This window comes from Haemaphysalis longicornis, unplaced genomic scaffold, assembly GCF_048455015.1.
Source record: "Haemaphysalis longicornis isolate Haplotype H1 unplaced genomic scaffold, Haemaphysalis longicornis Haplotype H1 scaffold_4, whole genome shotgun sequence".
Lineage (NCBI taxonomy): Eukaryota > Metazoa > Arthropoda > Arachnida > Ixodida > Ixodidae > Haemaphysalis > Haemaphysalis longicornis.
Window position 1 is genome coordinate 102,792,319 of NW_027526361.1, and position 19,295 is coordinate 102,811,613.

Genomic DNA, 19,295 nt, shown 5'->3' on the forward strand with positions numbered 1-19,295 from the left:
AGCTTTGTGCCTTCAGTTTTGGCGACCGACACTGTGACAGCATGGGAGCCTGAGAGCCGAAGCAGAACTCCCACGTTTGTAGTGGTCATATTATCAAGAGCCAAAGTTATTCAACAACCCAAGAGCCCGAGCTACGAACCATTCCCCCTCCTCTTCCCATTTTACTACCTCCGTGTGGAATAAAGGCTGGCACCGATAGTTAAAAAACGTTACAGTGTTAACGTCAGCCTATTTTTTGCTTAACTGTTATTTTCCGAGTACCTAAATAATCATGTAATACCTTGGGAAGAAACCAAAAATGCGCTAGTAGTTGCCTGCAATAGGGGTGCACCAGTGCAAGTCCTCCAGCACTCTAGACGCATTTCCAACACGCTAGAAGCAGTCAAGATTTGGATAGGGGCACGAGTGTGCAAAATTAAACAGCAAAATCATCCAGCTTTCCTTTCAACGACAACGATGATTGAACACGAAGCTTCTATTGTGCGAAATCAAATGGGAAATAGTCAATGACACTGGGATCAAAAGACCAACCTGAGATCTGGTCAAATTCAAAGGTAAACTAGTCAAAGTTTAAATCCAGAAGGCAACTAAGGAAACCCACCCGACAAAGCTTTACGATGAATCATCATCATTAGACGGAGTACATGATTTTTAAAGCGTAGGTGGCAGCTTGTAAAATGACCACAGCATTCAGTTGTGAAACTGAGGACAGGTTCTTGGCACCCTCCTGTCTCTTGTCCTTCAGCCACGCAGAAATTGTTTTTTAAAAAACCATTAACCAACTTGCCAGCAACCATTGCAATTCTTGTAAACCAATGCTTTTCCACGACAAACAATATTGTTCTACTATCATGCAGCATTTATTCTGTAAACGATTGCAGATAATTGTAGTAAGCCTATTTCTGTAAAATTAAACACATTTCTACCGTAGTTAATCAAGTTATGGAAGCGTCATTCATAGAATTGTTGTTTTGAGGTAAATCTTAGAAGGCACCCCCAACATTTGTCTTTTGCTAGTGCACGACGCCGTATCATCATCAACTGCCAAAGGCCAGCACCGCAGCATTCTTGGATCGGGTGCACTACCGGCTTTCTAGGCGAATTTAGCCATAATAGATTCCTCGATACACCAAACTGCATGCACGCATAAACAATTTGCACGAAGTAAGGGATTTGCACTTCCAGTTTGGTGCAGTCAGCGTCATCTACTATAGTAGAATCTCGATAAACGGAAATCGCTTAAACGAAATTGCCTCTTAAACGGAACAGTAGCCTGTAAGTTGGTTGGTTTTGTATTCAGATAACGTAAAAAAACTCCCGGCAATCGGAACTAAATTTTCGGCGTCACCACATAAACGGAACTAGAAATGGAACTTCTTGTGAAACCCATCGGGACAAGAATCAGCTTTTTACCGTTCCGGCTGTTTCGTTTTTGTTTTTTTTCTTCCTCCATGTTTTTTTGACCTCGTTGACCTCGTAAGCCTCGTCTCGTTAGTGATCAGCCGTGTTAGCGCAACGAATGCAACATCGCAGTTCTCGTTCCAGTCATTTGGTCTCGATTCAAGACGCTGAGGTTATAGGGCTCAGCTCCTTATGCCTTGTTAGTGCCATCGTCGTGCTATTCGCCCTTCATTACCGTGTTGCCGTATTCTACATTCGGTGGCTCGTAATACTCGCGAAGTTGACGCCTCTAACCTCCGTGAAGACGCAGTTACAAGAACTCAAAGATAATTTATGCATTTTGTAGTGCACAGCGAGTAATTGTTGCCAAATCAACTTTGTCAATGCTGTGCCTAAACCTTTTTTTAGTTTTCTTGCTTCCTAAAAACCTATCAGCTACATTCATCTCAGTTCCATGAAATGGTATGAAGAGTGCGTATGCACACAAATGTGCACTTTTACACATCTATCTCAGTAAACGGAACTTCTGTTAAACGGAACTAATTTTTCCAGTCTCTTGAAGTTCCATTTATCGAGAGTCTACTGTATTTGGAATTACTGAGTATGGGCATAAATCACATATGTGGCATGCCTCGTGAAGGTCACCTCCATGCTAAAGATTTACCGATCTAAAAAAAGTTCTTGTGGTTATCTACGCTTTGCAAGCCGCACCGCAGTAGAGCGACAAAAAGCCATGGAAACAACGCTGCGATTACCGCCAACTGAATTCCACTGATGAGAAGCATGCGACGGGCGGTGCTGTTCGCTGCGGCGACGCTGGGGCCATAGAATGGTCGCCCGGTCCCTACTGCAGTAACGACGCTGAGATATTACAACCATAGTTTCATACAATATTAGCTAGAAGGGAAACTGTCGCTAGTGTCAACGCAAACACCGAGGCGGCGCTTGCGCTTTGATGGGAATGGCGGGTAGTTCTGGAACGGGATTGCGTTGGATCAAAACAGGCCTATGGCTGCGCAAATAGTATTTTTTGACAAAAAAAACTCTTATTGCCCTGTTTGCCGTTTACAACTTACATGGCAAACAAGAGTCAGTGACAAAAAACTGGTTTTGTATGCAATAAAACGGCGCGTTTAAATAAAAAGCAGACACACAGTCAAGGAGGCTTGTGGAGTAGGTTTGCCATTTGCGGCTAACTACAGCGAGATGTGAACTTCTTTGAAAACTATTTCTAGAAGTTTAGGCGCTTGTAGTTTTATATCTAAAAAAAATTTTGTGCTCCTAAGAAAAAGAAACCGATTACCTTTGGAAAAGTTATTCTAGCCTGAATTTGCGACATTCAGCAAGCTGCGTTCACAGCTTGCTGAAGCACAGGTCAGCAGAATGCCTCTCGGCAGGTCGGCAGAATGACTCTCACCGCATGCACGACCCCGGGAAGACTATTTGCATGCCTTGACCAAAACGCCAACAGCTGTGCCCCTGAAGAGGCCAGGGAGGGAGAGGCTCTACCTGATAAATGAGTGGCCATACTTTAATCTCAGTTGGGCATGTGATCCCAACAAATGTAGCTGTGACAGACTCTGCTGGTACCCTCTTTTTCTCTACAGCACACCTGCAGCGATACACTGAGGTCACTCCTGCAGCCAAAAACTGCTCAAGTACCTCCCGAGGTGTAATAAGGATGTCAACACCTCGAATGATGCCCTTCACGTAAGCAAGGTGAGAACGGATAAATGCACTCATCTGACGAGAGGCAAAACTTGTGCATTTCAGGAGGTCAGCGACACAGGTCTCATCTGACGATCGACACCAGACGTCACATTTGCCAAACGGTTGAACCTATGTAATCTGCTCAAACCTCACAGTAGTTCTGCCTGCACAGCCCGCGGGTCCTTCAGCGGAATGAAGCCACCACCCACTGGCACCAGGGCTACGGGGATGCTGCCTAATCCACCAAGCCTAGGGCTTCCAGTGGAACATCCTGTGAACGAATGGAGGCCGCCCAGAGGGAACCCAGGCATCCAGGCGTAATTAACAGCAGCCTGGAACAAAAAAAAAGTCACGAGAACGGCCACAAATAACCGCTAATTCGTCTGAAGGTTGGCCAATCACCTGAAACCACTAAAACCGAAAATCAAGCCGCTTGAAGCAAGCGATCACGCTGGCACACATCTTGTACGCATTCGCGTGGTCAATCCTATAACGCCACACAGGATCACAGCTAAAGTGACCAGACGTCCCGATTTAGGCGGGACAAGTTTTGTGGCTGTGGTCCCGCTGTCCTGCAGCCTGCCTGTGGGACAGTGTTTTGTCCAGCTTTAGGCCAGAAAATTTCAAAAACTGTATCAAGGACAGTGTCACTAATGAAAATCTGGAGGAACGAAATAGCCAAAATAAACTGTTTGAGGAACTTCATGAAAAGAGCGCACACGACAGGACTAAGCAAGAAACTGTTGTCTTTCTTGCTTATAGTCCGTATGTCTGAATTGTTTTCTTGAGATTACAGTGTAGTCATGGACAATTCAAATATGAACCACGGAGCGCACGGCCGACGATACCGGTGCCGTCATCTGGCAGCGGCCGTGGAAAACGTACAGACAGGCGCAGTTGAGATGTCGGGAGTGAGGCTGTGTGTCCCACTGCGATATGTCGCCCTCTCCTCTTTCGCATGCTTGCCATGCGCTCCGCGGTTCGTATTTGAATTGTCCGTGACTGCACCAACAAACCGTTCAGTACACCCTCCTGCGTTTGACGCACGGTGGGTGGACGTGCTTCTGTACTTATTTACTTATTCAGCAAATAACGCATCGTTGCTCGTCGAAGAAAGGCCGAGAGAACTACGAAACGAATGATCATTCTTTCAGTTAAAACAACATTGCATTGAGCCCTAGTGTCCCTTCAGGCTATGTGCCACGTTCTTCCTTACCTCCCCCCCCCGTCCGTCCCGCTTTGGGGCCAGAGGAATGCGGTCACTTTATTCACAGCACACCACCAGAAGAGTATATAGGCGCTATTTTCCTAGCGTAACCACCAACATGCAGAATAAATAACACGGAACGTGCAGTAGTAAATTGTCCGAGATTAAGGACACCTCGAGCCAGAACTGCGCGGATCAGAGCGTTACGGCTGTCACTTGCGTGTTACCGAACACACCGGACTGTCGTTACATACACTGCCGGGAGCGGAAACAACTGGTACGCGTCAGGAACTCGACTATAATACTGTCCGCAATGTTCATTGTCTCCTTGTTTACAGTAAGTCAGTGAAAGCTGGAATAAAACAAGCGTTTGGGCAGGCGGCCAGCACTGACATAACTTCGAACTGCACGCCCCACCAGAGGTAGGCTGCGCAAGCACGCCACTTACCATTTCCGTCGGTGTCCGGCCAGCGAACGTGACACCTGGGGCAGTCAATAATTTTGAAGACTTTGCCGCACGCAAAAAACAAAAGGAAATCTGGGGCTCGCTTCTCTAAAGCGACGAACGTCCTTATGATTCCACGCGCCGTTGGGTTGGGTTGGAGCGGCGGGAAACTACAGAACACACGGCGTGCTACCCCAACACAAGGATACATGCATTCGCACGCTAACACAGCGTCACTTCAAAGCGATGCCCGTCGCATTAGAGAAGTGAGCCGCTGAAATAAGTTGTCAAACACAAAACCACGGAGAAAAACATGGTCAAAACTGGTCAAAACAAAGGGTTGGGCGCCGCCTTCATTGATGCCATCTCGATACGACTGCTCGCCTATGAGGAGCATCAGCTAGCAGACGACCAGAGCAGGGGCCCTAGGGCCCTATTCTCGACTGCACAAATTGCCGGCATTTCGCCCATGTTTTTTTGCGTAAGCACGACGTAAGCAATCAGTGACGCGCTGCACCTATAGCTATGACGACATGCAGTGTAATTTGACGAGTCACTCATAACGATCGCTACCAAGGTATCAAATATTGTGCAAGAAAGATATAAAAACACTTGGCATGTACTATAAAAATTAAGACGGTAGCTGAGGCTGACAAGAAAAACACATTTCTGGAGGTCAGACTTGGCGCCAACACCACAAGGCGATCGAGTAACGTTGATCCAAAAGCGAGCGAAAGGCGGATGTCGAGCTAAAGAACATCACACAATTTTTTTACCGTATCTATTTATTTCTTTCAATCGCTTTTATTAACATAGCTGGGCTCTCTGCTTCAATGCAAGCTTTGTTGCGTTATCACCTTCCCTGCCGCCACCGCCGCCACGCCATCGTCTGCTGCTATGTTACAAGTTTATGGCGTGATCACAGAAAAAGACGGCCGCGACTATCGCTTCTATGACACATAAGAGCAGCGAAGCGCTACGCCTGATAACCGCGGAGCACACCGATGTCACCGATTCACTCATTCGTCAAGCTCGACTGCAATCAGCGCTGTAATGAACTAAATAGTCACTTTTCATTGTTATTTTTCTCTTGAGTTCGATCATGTGACCCAACAGCTTACTAGGACAAGTATGGACAAATGCCATGCATTGGGTTCTCTTTGTCATGGAGAGGCTTGTACTGCCCTCTTATGTTGCGGTTACGCCAAACAAATATTTTTTATTTCATTGCCAAACATAAAAGCAAAATACTGCATGTTATTTGTATGTCGCATGATCGCTGACTTGGAAGCAGTTGAAACTATAATTTGTTTCGGTAGGAAACATGCTTTAAACAGCGCGCATGCGAAACTGCGCCTGCTGCAAATTGCCGCACATTTCGCGGCGCCGTAAGCCGGGGCAATATTGTGCCCTATTTTGCTTGTATTTTGCGACAAAAACAACCGCCATTTTCATGCTGTTACGCAGCATTACGTCACTTTTACGCAGGCTGAAGTTGCCAATGCATGACGTAATCGTTCCCGCCAACTGTTTAAATTACGTCACGCCTTCTCAGCCAATCACAGAGGGGGTGTGTATTACAAGCAGTATTGTTGTTGAATAGCAAAGACAGGCTTACGTTGTCATGTCCGCCGCATTTTGTCTGGTTTTTCATTGCCGGCCAAGAATTATGCGCCTTTAGTAACGAGAAATAAGGCAAACTTTAGAACTGGTGTCCGTTGACGACATGAAACGTCAAAATGACGACACCACACACAACCGCTTTGTCAGCCGGAAGCACGTGACCAAAATTGAAAGCCAATCAGAAAAGACTTCCGGAAAATTGCCTAAATTGCCGGCAATTTGTGCAGTTGAGAATAGGGCCCCCATTCTCGACTGCACAAATTGCCGGCATTTCGCCCATGTTGTTTTGCGTAAGCACGACGTAAGCAATCAGTGACGTGCTGCACCTATAGCTATGACGACATGCTGTGTAATTTGACGAGTCACTCATAAAGATCGCTACCAAGGTATCAAACACTGTGCAAGAAAGATATAAAAACACTTGGCATGTACTATAAAAATTAACACGGTAGCTGAGGCTGACAAGAAAAACACATTTCTGTAGGTCAAATTTGGCGTCAACACCACAAGGCGATGGAGTAACGTTGATCCAAAAGCGAGCGAAAGGCGGATGTCGAGCTAAAGAACATCACACAAGTTTTTTTACCGTATCTATTTATCACTTTCAATCGCTTTTAGTAACATAGCTGGGCTCTCTGCTTCAATGCAAGCTTTGTTGCGTTATCACCTTCCCTGCCGCCACCGCCGCCACGCCATCGTCTGCTGCTATGTTACAAGTTCATGGCGTGATCACAGAAAAAGACGGCCGCGACCAGCGCTTCTATGACACATAAGAGCAGCGAAGCGCTACGCCTGATAACCGCGGAGCGCACCGATGTCGCCGATTCACTCATTCGTCAAGCTCAACTGCAATCAGCGCTGTAATGAACTAAATAGTCACTTTTCATTGTTATTTTTCTCTTGAGTTCGATCATGTGACCCAACAGCTTACTAGGACAAGCCCAGTGGACCACAGACGTCCATCGAACATCCGTTGGACATCCGGTGTCGGACATTTGGACGTCCGTCAGACATCCGCAGAAAGCCAGCGGACGTTTTACAGACGTCCGTGGGATGGTCCGATGCAAAGGAATTGGTCATCCTACGAACGTCCGACAGACGTCCCAGCCGGATTTTCCGACATCCGGCGGATGTTCAAAATTGGACATTTCCAAACCGAAATGTACAGGGGACGTCCAGGGGATAACAAAATGCGGATATTGGATGTCCACCGGACGTCCGCTTCTAGTCCTAAATTTTTCGAATCAGAGAGAACCTGTACTCGCTGTAAACCTCAGTGCTTTGTTGATAACATGCCTTGAAGCACTACTCCAGCTTTACGAATACTTGATACAAAAGCCTCTTCTGTAGCTTGTTTTGGCACAGCCCTAATTATAAATGCTTGCCCCATGCACTCTGTGGTCAGACAACTCCACAACCTATTCATATTTCTCTTGCCAAGAGTGCAAACAGTGATGTTACAGAAGCATAATACAATGGAACGTTGCAAGCTTATCGTCATGACTTTTCAATAGTGATGTTACAGAAGCATAATACAGTGGAACGTTGCAAGCTTATCGTCATGACTTTTCAATAAGGACTATGCATACACTGCGGGCTGTTGTGTCAACACATAAATATAAATAAGTTGTAGTAGGCAGTTACCACCTCGGTGAACAGGATGCTTCAACATGACAGCCCGCAGTGTACACATGGTTCCGTATTGAAAAGCGGTTACGATAATAAGCTCGCAACTTTCCACGGTATTATGCTCCTGCAAGCATCACTGCTCCCACTCTTGCCAAGAAAAATATGAATAGGGTGTGGAGTTGTGAGTCCACACATTGTGTGGTACAAGCATTTATAATAAGGGTTTTGCCAAAACAAGCTACAGAAGGGGCTTTTGAATTGGGTATTCTTAAAGCTGGAGTAGTACTTCAAGGCATTTTATCAATAAAGCACTGAAATTTACAGCAAGTACAGGTTCTCAAGTTTACTAGAAAACTGAAACCTACACTATTAAGCTTTATGAATCTATACCGAGTATGTTTGGGATATTTCCATTAAACTGCTAAAGACAACTTCCAGCAATGCACGCTAAAGAACAAGTTAGCTTGAAAAGGTGAAGTATTGAACACTTAAGAAGGCTGCTGAAAACTAATATACTGAATGAAATAGATTACATGTTGCAAAATATGGCATGCAAAACAGATGAGACATTGTCGCAAAGCTTGAAAATTTTTTATTTAACGCTTTATAACCTCTAATGTAAGTACAACCTTTCATGTGCCCATCACGCTTCATGCCAGGAACATCTCGGCTCAAACTTTCCCCAACTCTTCGGTCAGCACCTGCAAAACCAAAAGCAACAATTACAGGTTTCTTTTTGGAGCCACCCGACAGAAGAAGTCAAATACATGTAAATTCAAACTTCATGGTTTATTTAGTCCTATATATGGCTACATAATTAGACACACAAAAAGAATTTTAGCCTGCTTTTGAACTATTTTGGTTGGCGCGAATCTACAGCTAATGCAGATTCGAGCAATTTTCGTCAAACCAACAAGAAAAGAAATCAGCACCACTTTTGTTGCTCCTGTCGCAAGTGTGAATGGCCCTTATACACAATACATTCACACGGTGACTGGCAGCTGCGGAGGGACGTAACTTTGCGCACCGAAAGCCTGATTGGCCAGGCTAAATGCCTCCCCCTCCCCCCACCCCTCATATTTCAATATTTTTAATCACCAAGTAGCCCAACTCCAAGCTTCGCAGAGTCAGTGAGGTGCGTTTCGATACGATGCATGCTTTTCACCTACGCGCTTTGACGGCGTCTATCAATATGAGGTGTGCGCGCCGTAGTGGAAGGCGCCGGATGAATTTTGACCACCTGATTATCTTTAACGTGCGGCTAAATGTCGTACATACGGGCGTTTTCTCTTTTCGCCTCCATCAGAAAAGCGGCCGCCGCGGCCGAAAATTGAACCCCCGTGTCCTTGGGCGCGGCAGCACTACGGCTTAGCCACTGAGACACCGCGGCGGGTATTGATACGTGCGTCTACAAGTGCATAAGCAAGCACGGCATATATATTAGTACACGCTCCATGCTCGCGTCGGCAAAATGCGTTTACTTCACCGCGTTCGCCGGCATGAGCCACACTAAAGGGCACCTCGGCGTAAACACTATACGGCCGCGTCCCCTCTGGGGTCGTGAAATCACCCCCATACCTAAAACTCACCGTACGGCTTCGCACACGTTTCGTGACGCGTGCCTACATTTCACCTCAAGGCCAATGCATAACGCATCTCCGCAACGAGCTCACACAGTAAAAATTGTTACAACCCTTTCCGTAGACCTGAGTGAACGTAAAATCCCACTGCGCACACCCCATCGTAGGTAGCGCCGGGCTGTATGCGAACGCGGGCATGCTCAACGACTTTCTTTCAACGAGAGTACGTGCACGTACTGTTGATAGCTTTAAGGGCCTATGTTTGCGAAGAAAAGGTGATTCCCTGGGCGCGTTTTTACACTGTCATTCAAAACGCTCTAATCCAGTCATGCCTAACTTCAACGTACGGCTGGTACGGCGTTTGCAGTACACGGAAAGCTAAACGCGATTTCCTCGCCCTCTCCCCACTCACCGGCACTTATAAAAATGTCTTACCTTTCGTTGAGGACGCAAAAAGATGTCTAGAAGAAAGCAGCAGGGTTTCTTTCTGTAAGATAATCGAAGTTCGTTGGCGCTTCCCGACTCGCACACGACGGATTGTCGCCGCACGAAAGCGAATGGCTATGGCTGTACGGCTTGACGTGTCTTGACCAGTGTTGGCTTTGCATCGCAAAAGAGGAAAAAAAACTAGTCGCACAAAAAATACTTTTTTAGCCTAATTAGCAGCAAATCAAACAATACAACATTGTATATCAACCCAACCGTTTTTATAAAACTTACGAGATCTGCTGTCGTTCTTTTTTTGAATTCGTTCAGCCCGCAACGAGTTACTTGTGCGCGAGCCAGAAAGGCGCGAGGGTTACCGCTTTGCAATTGTTTCTGAGCTTACGAATTGTTTGCCCCTCGCTGCAGGCAGCAAGAATATAGATAACATAATTAACGCGATGCTAATTACGATAAGTCACAAACATGATCGAGGAATATTGCTTCAACCATACAGACGTACGATGGGCGTCCAGTGGACGGTATTGATGGGACCATAGTAAACGTCCATGCACAAACGTAGCTCGGACGTCTGTCGCACCAAATTGAACGGACGTTCACGTTTCCCAGAAAAATACATCCGAAGTACGTCCACCAGACGTCGAGCGTGGGACTTGGACGTTCGGCTGTAAAACGGACGTCCTACGGATATCTGTGGTCCAATGGGAGTATGGACAAATGCGATGCATTGGGTTCTCTTTGGCATGGGGAGGCTTGTACTGCCCTCTTATGTTGCGGTTACGCCAAACAAATCATTTTTATTTCATTGCCAAACATAAAAGCAAAATACTGCATGTTATTTGTATGTTCCATGATCGCTGACTTGGAAGCAGTTGAAGCTATAATTTGTTTCGGTAGGAAACATGCCTTAAACAGCGCGCATGCGAAACTGCGCCTGCTGCAAATTGCCGCACATTTCGCGGCGCCGTAAGCCGGGGCAATATTGTGCCCTATTTTGCTTGTATTTTGCGACAAAAACAGCCGCCATTTTTAAGCTGTTACGTAACATTACGTCACTTTTACGCAGGCTGAAGTTGCCAATACATGACGTAATCGTTCCCGCCAACTGTTTAAATTGCGTCACGCCTTCTCAGCCAATCACAGAGGGGGTGTTTTACAAGCAGTATTGTTGTTGAATAGCAAAGACAGGCTTACGTTGTCATGTCCGCCGCATTTTGTCTGGTTTTTCATTGCGGGCCAAGAATTATGCGCCTTTAGTAACGAGAAATAAGGCAAACTTTAGAACTAGTGTCCGTTGACGACATGAAACGTCAAAATGACGACACCACACACAACCGCTTTGTCAGCCGGAAGCACGTGACCAAAATTGAAAGCCAATCAGAAAAGACTTCCGGAAAATTGCCTAAATTGCCGGCAATTTGTGCAGTCGAGAATAGGGCCCCAAGTGCGAAAAACCGCTCCCCCCGGCCGTATTGTCCAACGTTTATAGAACCAAGACCTTTATAGGCATGATGATGATGATGATGATTAAAGGCCTCCCCTTTGAATCGGGGTGATGGCGTGCGCCATCTAGCCTGTCTTAGTAGTTTGAATTTAAATTTAGTCCCTCAACTCGGATTTCTTTTTACTTCTGCCCTGCCGCTACCCCTGGCTGCGATGTTATTTTATCGACTTCCCTGCTTTTTTTCCACCAATACTCTAGCCGCTGCTTAGTAATACCTACTGCTGACCAGTTAATGTTTCCATCTATTGCGAAGCCCAGTGCCTCAGGAAGTAGGACTTTTCCCCCAATTCTATCCGGCTGAATCTTTTGGCATCCTATTACTATGTGGTCGATTGTTTCTTTATCCCTGCCACATACAACACATGTCTCATCCTGGGACGAATATTTGCTCATGTAAGTTCGAGTTCTCAAGCAGCCAGCCCGCGCCTCAAAGAGCAACGCACTACCTTTATTGTTGTCATAAAAGTTCTTTCCGGATCTCTTTTTTGCTTGCTTTGTAGATTCCCAGCGATCCCTTCTTTTCCATCCTCTCTTTCCACATGAGCGTCTCTGTTTCCTTCACTCGCTTTTTAACTGCCCCCCCTTGTTTATTTGCCGCGGTCAAGGTATATTTAGTCGCCAGCTTTCGCGTCCTCTTCCGCCATTGGGTGTCCACACTTTTAAGGTACACGTACCTGTGCACTCTGGCTGCCCAGTTCTTCTCATCTAAATGTCTAAGCCGCTCCTCAAAACGTATCTTACTTTGCGCTTCCCTCGCCTCAAATGAAGCCCAACCCATATCGCCTTGTACCGCCTCATTTGTAGTCTTACTGTGAGCTCCCAGTGCTAATCTGCCGACTGCCTTTTGGTTAACCTCCAGTCCCGACAGGATATCGGACTTTAGGCATAATACGGCATTAGAGAACGTGAGCGCCGGCACCATTACCCCTTTTGAGATGCCTCACACTACCTCGTACTTATTGTAACCCCAAAGTGCTCTATGTTTCATTACTGCTGCATTTCGTCTCCCTTTCAGTTTGAGGTGTTATTCATGGGCATTCAGGTAGCTTTTTCCGTCATTAAGCCAGATCCAAGCCAAGTATTTGTACTTATTTACTAATGGTATGGCCTCCTGTTGAATTCTTATTGGTGCTGTATGATCTTCCTCGTTGAACACCATGACTGCAGATTTCTGTGGGTTAAAATGTAGGTCTAGGTACGTTGCCTCATCACCACAAATGTCGGCCAGTTTTTGAAGGTCTTCCGCATTATCTGCCAGCAACACTATATCGTCCGCGTACATCAATCCCGGAATCCGTTGCTCCACCAACTCTCCATTGCTTCGGTATGACAAGTCAAAGCCTAATCCACTCTCCTCTAATCGTCTTTCCATTCCTCTAATGTACAGTGTGAACAGCAATGGCGAAAGGGGGCACCCCTGCTTTAAACTTCTTCTAATGTATACGGGCTCTGTGCCTGTACGCCCTTCCCATGTAATATGCGCCTTGTTATCCTCATATATTGCCCTTAGCAGCCCCACAAAATCTGACCCAATCCCCTCTTCTTCCAGTATATGCCACAGCAATCCCCTATCTACGTTGTCATAGGCTCCCTTTATGTCCAGAAACAGTAGCCATGTTGGTCTGCCCTGTGCTGCCGAAATTTCGATGGTCTGGGTTATTATGAAAATATTGTCTTCTAAGCGTCGACCCGGCCTAAATCCATTTTGCAGTTCCCCTAAAATACCGTTACTTTCTACCCACTTCAACAACTCGACTTTGATGGCTTGTATAGCTAATCTATAGAGCACTGACGTCACTGTAATCGGCCTGTAAGAGCTCGCCTTGTCCTTCTCTCCCTTGCCTTTATAAATCAAACTCATTCTGCTTTCGCGCCATTGCGTGGGAATCCTCTCGGATTTTATAGCGCGCTCGATGGCTCTATACAAGTGCGTCTTTCCCGCTGGTCCCAAATGGTTGATAATCTCTATTGGGATACCATCCGGTCCTGTTGCCGTACTTTTGGGAACACTGTGTTCTGCCTTTTTCCAGTCCAAAAATTCGATATTAAATTCTTTATCTGTCGCTCTTCTATTGGCCACATGTGTCCGGGTAGCCGATATCTCGCGTGTTTGGCCGAAAGTATTTGCTATGACTCCATGTAGGTATTTTAAAGCGCTGTCCCCCAAAAGAACGTTACCGTCCCCGTCCTGTATCTGAGTCTGCACCTCTTTAGTCGTTGTTCCCAATGCTTTTAAATGATTCCAGAATTTTTGGGGGGCGCTCTTATCCTTCTTACGTATACCTGATACCCATTTCTCACTCGCAGTTTTAATCTTTGCTTGTACTAGTTTTTGCACCTCAAATTTCTTTTCTCGGTACCGGCTCCACCGTAACTGCACCTCTTCATCCTGATATCCCATTTGTTTTGCCTTTCTGTGCAATCTAGAAGCCCGTTGTCGCTCTTCAATAGCCAGTTTAATTTCCTTGTCCCACCAGCTTTGTGGTTTCCTTTTACCCCTCCAGCGGTTTTGTTTCCTTACGTTATATATTTCCTTCTGTATACAACTCACAACCTCGTCATATTCCCACACCTTCGTGGGCTCGGCCTCTAATTCTCTTTCGATGCTATTGACAATGTCTGCTACCTGCTTTTCGCTCAATTTCGGGAGCCCAACCTCCGGTGTTTCCTGCCTAGCCCCTCCACTGTCAAATTTCAGGATTATACGCCTGTGGTCGCTGCCCAGGCTGTTTTCTCCATCTTCATCTATCGTCATTTGGTTTAACCGCTCGTACGTGTGCTCCGAGACCAGGCCGTAGTCTATGCAAGACCGTCTATTGCCGCTTTGCCACGTTATCTGCCCGTCGCATTTATGCTCCCGGTTAACTATTACTAGTTGCTGTTCTTCACACATATCTAGAACCATCGAGCCGTTATAGTCCGTATATCCATCTAGATCCTCAATGTGGGCATTTAAGTCGCCTACTAATATCACCTCGCCGGATTCTTTAAATTTCTTTATGTCCTTCCTGAGGCAGTCCACCAACTCTTTATTTTGTTCTCTGGCGTCATTCCCTGTCCACAGATAGGCCACTCCCAACCGTGTCTTTCTTCCACCCACCGTTCCACAAACCCATAAGTGCTCCTTACAGCACTGATTCTCCCTTTGCCAATTCCCTCCTCGCCTAATCAACATGCCCACGCCCCCACCTTTCCTCTCTCCCGCTGCCCTGTTGCACCCCACCCATACGTAGTCATCCATCACTGGTGGCTCCTCCATATCTCTCAGGTGGGTTTCAGTCAGGGCGTACACGTCAATTTCTTCTTTCTCGAGTTGGGTTTGTATCTCAATCCATTTTTCCCGCTTGCGGCCGCCTTGCATGTTTATATAACTAATTTTAGTCCCACGGTTTCTTTTCCTTTTCTTTGCTTTACGTTTCCGCCGCCATGCATCAGTGCCCCCTCCCTCCTGTCCTTCGCTACCGCCTCCACTCAGTCCGCCTTCTTCTTGAACGTTCGGGGCCCCCCTAAAAAAGCCACTGCGCGGGCTGCCAGTCGGTGCCCTACAGGCTCAGCTAGACGGCCACTGAAGTGTATGCCGTCGAACACAAACGCCCCGTTGCGGCCCGCACGGACCAGGTCCAGGTTCAGGTTGACCACCTCAAACTTCATCCTTTTACCCAGGGTCCAAAGCTCCCTGTTTGCCGCAACCACCGCCCTTTCTACGTGGACCCCTCGTTTCTGCACCTCCGGCACCGTGCAAACCGCAATCTGCACATCCTCTGAGACCGCCCTCAGCTCGGTGACCCCCTTCGCAATCTGCTTTGCGAACCCTCCCCCGCGTCCCTGCAACACATCGTTCACACCCCCCATTATCACTACCAAGCTGCGGTCCTCCATTCTATCCCACAGTTGCCCCTTTGCCTGTTGTATTACTTCCCCGACTCTTTTTCCGGGAAGCTTACTCACCTTCACGCGTTCGTCGTCTCCCACCCTCCCCTTAATCACCTCTCCCACCCTGGCCATGTTGGAGTCGCCGACAACTATGACTTGGCGCCTCCTCTCGCCTTTAACCGGCCCCTTTGCAGGTGTTCGGGGGCTACTGTGGTTGACCACGGCAGCAAACGACCTGGCTGGCGATCCACCACTTTCCGGCGAAGCCTCGGTGCTTTCTTTGCGACCCGAGTCCGCTCGGCGTTGACGGACACCGCTCTTGCGAGCAGCATCAGTCGCTCCCTGTGGCTCTGCTTTCTTGCCGGCGTGCCGCTCATCGTGCTGATGCCGCGCACTCACGTCATCTCCTACCGCCGGAGTGACGAGCTCTTCCACCCGCTTTTCCAACTGGGCCTGCCTTTCTCGCGCTTCGCCCAGCTCGGCCATCGTGCGCACCAACTGGGCGGTCTTCGCCTGCCCCGCCTTGTCAAGCTCGGTCACTCGCGCCTCGAGAGCCCCCCGCGCTTCCCTTTCTTCCCTGAGGTACCCCTCCAGCTCCTTCACCCTCGCATTCAGCTGCTTCTCGAGGCGTTCGAAGCAGTGTCTTGCCCGCTCGCAAGGCCTACATTCGAAGGGCGCCTTCTTAGCGTCGGCCACACGCTCAAACTCGGTCTCTCCCAAGTAGCACCAGCGAAGGCACTCTTGGCACTGCACCTGGTCCTCGTCCCCAGTGCCCTTTCTCGTCCTCGGGGCCATCGTTCGGCCAACCCCTAGGCCTAAGTCGCCTCGTCACTCAAACAAAGCCCGCTTAGAATTGTTTTTTTTTTCACTCGAACACCAAAAAGCCTGTCGCGTCGCCCCTGTGTTGTCACCCACGTTGCTCCTAATACTCAAAACATCCCTCTCGCTGCGCCAAAACACAACCAGAAAAAAAGCACTAACTGCTACCACGTGGCTTTACTACTCGTTACATTTATATTCCTGTTAACTCACGCTAACAGCTCTTTTACCTGCTAACCTCTATTACTTAAGTCGCGTCCTACTTCTGCAACATTATCACAAACAAATAAACGAAAAAAAATCAAAAACTTAGCGTTTTCGTCTTCCGCGCCGTCACCTCCGCTGCCGCTGCCGATCCGCTGCCGAACTAGGGGCGACAGGCAGCGCCCCTAGCGGCCAACGGCTCTGGGTAGTACAAAAGCAGACGACCCTCGCCGCCCTCCATGTGTTTTCAATTACAAGCCAGAGTGAAAGTTGGTTGTGGCGCTTTGTGGCGAGTTTAAATGACTGCATATTGTATGAAATAGCCCTTAAAGTAGTTGCAGAGGCTAAACAAAATAATATCCGCTAAAAGAAGCCGATTTGTCGGCTTTCTTTTTGCAAGCTTTCGCGATGGTCGCGGCGTGGGACAGTATCGCCAGGTCGGGTGGTTTAGCTGTTTGACGACAGTTAGTTTTTTCTTATTGCGTGCGGTCGACAAAGGAAAGTTCACGAGTAGCATAAACACGGAACGCTGCTCATCCTATATCCTGAGGTAACTGCAAAATGTTGCTTCAGCGGGAGCATGCAAGCGAACGCAAGAATTGCGCAGCCGACTCAGCTGACACTGCTGGCCTGGCACCTCCTTTGAAACGAGTGGAAATTTTGTTTCGTATTTTCGCAAACTAAATGATTCTTGCGTAACGTTTTACGCCGCACGATTCACGAACGGGAGGGTACATGTATACTAGCGAGTAGGTGGGGCAATAGCGCCAAATAAACAAATTAAGCGCTACTAAAGGACGCAAAACATGCACCTAATCACACGCCCGCTGCCTGCAGAGATGTGTACTTCTATAACACCACATAACACAGCCGCATACACGGCGCGGGGCCCCGAATATTTACATACGATCACCACTGACTGTGCCCAGTAAACGCAAAACGTCCTGAGGACGTCCTCAAATGGTCTAAATGTCCTGGATTCTTTACTGGGCGTCCAGGGGACATCCACAGGGTTAGATATTGAAAATGATCCCTCAATGGTCCATCCTAGAGCTTATTTTGGACCACATGGGATTGCGAATGATCCCTAAATGATCCGTTGTATTACTTCTTTTGGATCACAATCCGTATGGACGTCTGACGCTGCCGTTACCATGGAGGAAAGGCTATTACACTCGTGTCCCTAGTAAAAATTCTGATGGAAACTTGTATTAGTCTTATACATTTTGTATTGGGTGTATAAGACGTGTATTAGTCTTATACAAACTTGTATCAGTTTAAATCTCCGGAAATCTCTAAAGAAATTGTTATGCAAAATCGCTCAACATTTTTTTTTTCACTTTCGCTCCTAAAAAATGCGCTGCTATCAGACATATGAAGAGAGCTGATGGGAGCTAAGAGCGAGGCCTGTGAGGCCGCAAGATGCGGCAAGAAGAGCAAGAAATCTAACCCGGAAAGACTGCAACGAAGTCAAGCCAAGCCATGCCACGGTCTTCGTTGGGTAGCCAATATGGCGACAAACATCAAAGTGCGGTTGGCGTGTGTGAACGTTCAGGAAGAAGACAGCTAGAAGCAAACAGCTTGTAGCATTATTTCACATCAGACGCGTGTGCATCGCGTCATCGAGAAGTGTTGGAGATGTGTCTAACGCTCGCATAACTTTGGCAAGTATGAACCAGGCCGCCGCGCAACCCATCTTGGACACGTCACCTCGCCGCTTCGAACATCTTTGCTCCTTCTGCTATGCTGTGTAACGAATGCCTGACATGGAAGAAAGCGTGCGCATCACGTCATCGAGAAGTGTTGGAGATGTGTAGCGCCCGCCTAACAATTACAAATACAATCCCGGCCGCCACCCGACCCATCTTTCACCCATCACCTCGCCGCTGCGGACATTTTTGTTGATTCTCAAGGGAATGCCTCACGACGAAGAGATTCCATTCTAATCACGTGTTGCGGAAGGGTGAATGCCGTTTTGAAGTTGCATCACAATGGGAATGGTGTTCAATCGGCCATTAATGCACTCGATGCGTGCCTATGGCTAGACCGTGCAGGTTTGACTTGTGCTTTTTTGATTGCATGCTGCAGCTATTTTGTGGATTCCCATTGCAATTTATTCGTTCGTTCTTAATGCATCGTTCGTTCTTAAAGTATGCATCGTTAAATTATTCAGCCAGATTTCTGTCAGCCAGAGGAATTTGCCTGTGTACAGGGGGGATTAAAAGAAATACGAACGGAGCACACAGCCTCCGACGCATGCCACACCGTCTGGCTGCGCTGTCAGTAAACGGCGCGCATGCGTAATTCTTTCAGAGTGTTTGAGAGTGTGGCCTACTGTTAGTGGAAATGCTTGATGAAGAAGGGACGCCGGCCATTTATTTTGGGGCGTCGTCTTATGCTCTGTCGCCACTGAGCATATTCTTATCTACTACATTCGGGAGCCAAGCTCGCAGCAGGCTGATTGCAGCTAGCATGATGCCCTTGAACGATCACCCTACTCAGTGGCGACGCAGCGTGAAAAGACGCCTCTCAATAAACGATTGGGGTCGCGTCTTGATCAAGCATTTCCCATAAATATAGGCCACACTCTCAAATTCTCTCAAAGAAATGCGCATGCGCGCAGTTTACTGACTTTTCAGCCAGACGGTGCAGCATGCATCGGAAGCTGTGTGCTCCGCTGTTCGCATTTCTTTTAATCCCCCCTGTACCCTGATAATAAAACGTGTTGCCATGTTTCATTGCTTTGTTTGAACTTGCCACTGGTTCTGATAGAACTAGTACACTCTGGTAGACCTACCAGACTAATACACACTGATAGATCTAATAGACGAATACAGACTGATGGACCTAATAGAC